The sequence below is a fragment of the Temnothorax nylanderi genome, unplaced genomic scaffold (genome assembly GCF_030848795.1).
Source record: "Temnothorax nylanderi isolate EJ_2023f unplaced genomic scaffold, tnyl_v1.0 TNYL_tig0293_pilon, whole genome shotgun sequence".
NCBI lineage: Eukaryota > Metazoa > Arthropoda > Insecta > Hymenoptera > Formicidae > Temnothorax > Temnothorax nylanderi.
In genome coordinates this window covers 227,283-232,962 of record NW_027249355.1, presented here as the reverse complement: position 1 = coordinate 232,962, position 5,680 = coordinate 227,283, and the positions used below count along the sequence as shown (strand labels likewise).

Below are 5,680 nucleotides of genomic sequence, written 5' to 3'. Positions count from 1 at the left end.
ACCTAGATTTTTGTGTTTTTATCATTTCAAGGTATGACACACAAGTTTTATTAACGCGTTATAAAATGAATAAAGGGAGAAATGTTGAAGCAACGCGAAGGATAAATACAGATAATGGTAAGTGTCTTTGACGTACAAGTTTTTTATTTTAATATATAAAAAAGTACCAGGCATATTTCTAAAAATATAATATCTGTGTCAGATATTTGCATATCTGAAATATCAACAAAGATCGATAAAAGAAGGATAATTTTTGGTTTCTTTATTTTAATTGCATGACACTAAAAATATATGTTAATTATTTTATTTTATTGACTTAACCTTATATAATTTTTTAAATTAATATCTTGCATAAAGTGTGCATGCATACTGATAATTTAACTCACAGAGTGAAATATGTCGTCTATTGCAGGTAGTTATAAAAAAAGGAATTAGATCCCATAACTGCGGAATTAGATCCCGTTGCAATGACAACAAATAAGTAGGTTTTTAAAATCGTAATTTTTGTATTCTTGCATGGAAGTAAATATTAAATATTTATTTGTAGATGTAAGATTACTAATATCGAGACTATAGATAACGTCTGCGTTATACGAGGACAATCATGCATTGATAATGTTAAAGGTATGTTGCTGTATATATATAAGAATTAAATGTATTACTAGTATTAATATCTCTGAAGCTTTTATATATTTAAGTAAAAAATAAATGCAAATAAATTGTTTTAAATTGATATTGAACTTAACTTGATAAAGGTCAAGTCTATGCTTTTGATTTTATTAATGTGTAAAAATACTAATTCGCATTTTTATATTATCATTTCTATTTAATTATAATATCAATTAATATGTAAAATAAACTTTGCTTATAATAATGTATGTAATATTTTTTCATGTTTCAGACGATAATTGCTCTTCATCTGCAAACACAGACATCATATCTAATATTAATGATTTTGCTAAAAATGACATAAATGTAAACACTGACGTTAGTAATGATCTAAGTATTTCGCCGATAGTAACCGATATACTTGAAAAGGGAGTAATTGATAGCAACTTTTTAAATTCTGGTCAATTTTCTGATTTATTAGATACAGGTATAGTAGTCTTTTTATTTTGTACAAATGTAAATAAAACTATTGGGTTTGTATTTGCTATTACTTTCCTATATTAGCAGGCAAATTAATTAGTTACTATTTACTTATTGTTAGTTACTAATTAGCTATTTATGTAATATATATTTGTATATTTATTATGTCATAGATGTATCTCTTAATTCAATATTGGATAATAGTGCCGAAAAACAGTTTTCTTCAACTTCCTGCAAAATTCAAGAAATGGAAACAAACAATGTAAACGAGTTGTGCCTTCAAGAGAATGATACTGAAATACAAGGTATTAGAGTTGTATTATTTTGTATTTGCCATTACTTTCCTATATTAGCAGGCAAATTAATTTATAGTTACTATTTACTTATTGTTAGTTACTAATTAGCTATTTAAGTAATATATATTATTTGCTTATTTATTATGTCATAGATGTATCTTTTAATTCAATATTGGATAATAGTGCCGAAAAACAGTTTTCTTCAACTTCCTGCAAAATTCAAGAAATGGAAACAAACAATGTAAACGAGTTGTGCCTTGCTCAAGAGAATGATACTGAAATACAAGGTATTAAAGTTGTATTACATGTTGTTATTTTAATTTGTATGATTATTTTCTAATGTGCTTATACTTATATTTTATATTTTTTTTCTTGAAATAGAGAAAGATTTTGAAAGTGATCCTGATTAAGTACAAAGTGAATATTCGTCAGCTGCGAGTGATTCTAAAGAAACAGAGAAATCAGAACATGAAGATAACAACAAATGTAAAGAACAGATTTCTAGCACACAAAATAATGATTCGACGATATCTACAGGCATGGATGTTAGTAATATTGAGGGGTGTGAAACTCGGCAAGATGAGCAAACGGTAGTACCTACAAAACGTGCTGGCACAAAAAATATATGTGTGTGTTCTGTCACAAAATGCAAGCAAAAATTGCTCGACATTTTGAATTAGTCCATTCTAAGGAACCTGATGTTCAAAAGTTTAAATATTTACCTAAAGGTTGTAGCGAAAGAAGAAAGATCATCGATACTTTAAGAAAAAAAGGAAATTTTAAATTCAACATTGAAAAACAATATGAAGGTCAAGGTTTTATTCCATGTAGACGAGCAAGAGAAAATCAACCTAAGATTCTTAACAATTATTTGGCATGTGGGAATTGCAAGGGTCATTATTTAAAATCGACAATAAGACATCATTTCAAAAATTGTACAGGTCGGAGAGGAGAAAAAAGTCGCATCGTTAAAGTAATGGGTCGGAGGATAGAAGGCAAATGTCTCAAAGAAGCTGATGAGAAAGTACGGCGAATACTATTACCAGCAATGAGATCTGATGACGTAACGCGCAATATTCGTTACGATAGTTTATTACTATTATATGCAAATTTCCAGTGCAAAAAATATAGGCACTCATCGCATCATTTACAAATGATTCGAGCTCGATTGCGGCTTGTAAGTCGCCTATTGATAGCGATGAGAAATATTAATAATGATATAACGTCTTTTACTTCTATTTACGACCCAAAATATTACGATACTTTTTTAGATGCCGTAAATATTGTTGCACAATATAACAAAGAAAAAGATACCTATGAAAAGCCTGCCATTGCATCTAATCTTGGTACTTACGTGAAGTATATTGGCGAACTTTTAATAACAAAATGCATAAAGAACATAATGATAGCACGAAAACAAACGCGAAAAACTTTTTAAAGCTATTAACCGTTGATTATGGAGCAAGTGTTAACAAAACCGTAGTCGAATCTCAAACTCAATTTAGAAGACAAAAAATTACAAAACTTCCTACAATGGAGGACATACAAAAATTGCGAGCTTATCTATTAAAAGTACAAAAGAATCGTACAGTAATTTGAAAAGGAAATTTTCATTATCTGCTTGGATTTCTCTTGGAGAAGCTACTTTGACATCAATACAGTTATTTAACCGCCGCCGGCCAGGAGAAACTGAGCGAATATTAATTTCTGATTTCAAAAATTACGAAAGAATTAATGACAATATCGATACGTTCAGTGGATTATCTACAGATAAAAAAGAACAGGCACAAAAATATGTACGCTTTTGTATACGTGGAAAATTAGGAAGAACTGTTCCTGTAATACTAGATGAACTAAATTTGGAATGTGCACAAACGTTTTTACAGTTAAGAAATAAAGCCAAAGTACACTCGAAAAATCCTTACTTATTTGGTATTCCAGGACATGATAAAATTATTGATAGACATTTATGTGCATATCGAGTCATGTTGCGTTTTGCTAAAGAGAGCGGAACTGAATTTCCTGATACATTACGTGGTACTACACTCAGAAAACATATAGCCACTATGGGAATTACTCTTAATTTAACGGACAATCAGATTACAGATCTGGCCAATTTCATGGGCCATCATGAAAAAATTCACAAGGAAGTATATAGAAAGCCAGTAATAGTTAAAGATATTACAGAAGTCTCACAACTTCTAGAAGCTGCACAAGGCGTGAGAGATGCAGCGAACAATTTGATTGATGAAAGCGACAGCGAGGCTGAAAGTGATGTAAGCACGGAAATCACAGAGAATAATGAAATATCTGAAGAAATTAGTTGTTTGCAACAATCAAGTGATAGTGAGTATAAAACTTATTTTTAAAATATACAGATCGCTTTTTTCTGATTTTAACATGTTTCTAATGCAGGTTCATTATCTATCCCAGTGTATAAAAAGCGTACCCAAACTGAAATAAAAGCGGTACAAAAAAAACGTAGATCAGGAGGTAAGGATCTAATTTACCATGTACATTCGACCAATAAGCCAATAATGTGTTACTTGATATTATAATCACAAAGTAAAAAGAATTTATGTATGATTTGTGAAAATGCGTTTAATTTTTTTTGTGCAGATGCATTTACGGCACCTGTTAAACGATCAACTTGGGAACCAGATGAGATAAAAGTTGTATTAGACGCATTTGGAAAAAAATTACAAACTAATACACTAATAACTGGAACAGAAATGCAGAATCTTATATCTAGTACTCCGTGTCTGGCTAATAAAAAACGAACAGTTGCACAAATGAGAACATGGTTACACACGTATAAAAAGAAATTAAATAATCGTAATAATCGTAATAAAAGAAAATAAATAAATTTAAAACTATCTATCACAAAAATTATCACAATATTTTTTTACATTTAAAGAAATAATTCAATATTAAAACTTTAATTTGGACTTCAATTAAAAATAAATCCTTACGTTTGATTTTCATATTGTAATAATTATAGTTTCTATGTCTGTTGCTTTTTAAGTTTACAAGAAACATTGCACGAGATGAATATTGACACTTTAATTTAAACTTTAATTAAAAATAATTACATGTGATTTTCATAATTTGATAATTATTGTATGATAATTATAATTTTTATGTTCGTTGTTTTTTTAGTTTAAACGTTGCACGAGATAACAGACTGAACTTTTAATTTAACGTATTTTAAATATAACGCAATAAGCTATATACTATAAGAGAAAATATTTTTATTTAAGATATGTTTTCTGTATTGAAAATACGTTAAAAAGGCACTATAAGATAGATATGTTGTATAATGTAGACACAAGATTTTTATGAAGATTTATTTTGTAAAAAAGTTTTATGTTTATATATTATATGTATATATACATATTATATAATTTAAGTTACTTAAGTGCCATATATTTTTCATAAGTTTAGTATCTTTCATTTATTATATTTTTATTAGTAACATATATAAGAAGAAAGTGTAGCGTGTTTTTATGCTTATTTTCATTTTTTACTGTAATCTTACTTAATATCTTATTAAAAATGTTGCAAAATAAAAATATCTAAAAGTACCTTGTTTTTCCCTTCTACATTACAATCACACATTGTGCGTGTATACTTAAAAATATATGGCGACACATACGTTGCTGCAAATTAATTTCATATTTTGATAAAAAGATAAAACCAATATGTATATACAGAAATAAGGATTCTCACTACAGCTGCTAATAGAACATTTATAATATGTAACTACATGTAAATTTATAAAAGAAATATATATTAATATCAACAAGTGATAAAACATAGTAAAAAATAAAATGCAATACACTTGCGCACTATTTTTTTGTTTATTTGCTGCAGATACCACATACTTTCGTTGTTGGGCTGTTACAATTTCTTCTCATTGTCAGACATCTGTTGCCGTTTAAACTAAATACGATTGAGAACAGTTTCTTTTTGCTAATCAGAAATTTATTATTTCTGTAAACATTACAAAATTACATTACCTTTACATAATTTTTGCAGTACAAAAACAAAATTTGTTGGTACCAATGAGAATAAACAAGCAAAAAAGAATATATAAAATTGCAAAAATACAATGTCTGTTAAGTTAGTATCTCTCCTACAAAAAACTATCTGTATTTTACTGGTTCTTTACTCTTGTACATATGGGATGCTTACATTGGGTTGGCCAAAGAGGATGAGCATGGAAATCTTATTGTACATATTTAGAAAACACATAAATTGAGGAACATTTTAAGACTAAAACCAATTTGCTATCT

At 28.2% G+C, this 5,680-nt stretch overlaps 1 pseudogene; it reads left to right on the top strand.

Moving 5' to 3' along the window:
• Window positions 1-1,832: 1,832 nt before the first annotated feature.
• Window positions 1,833-4,426, top strand: LOC139780716 (uncharacterized; annotated as a pseudogene).
• Window positions 4,427-5,680: the final 1,254 nt, after the last annotated feature.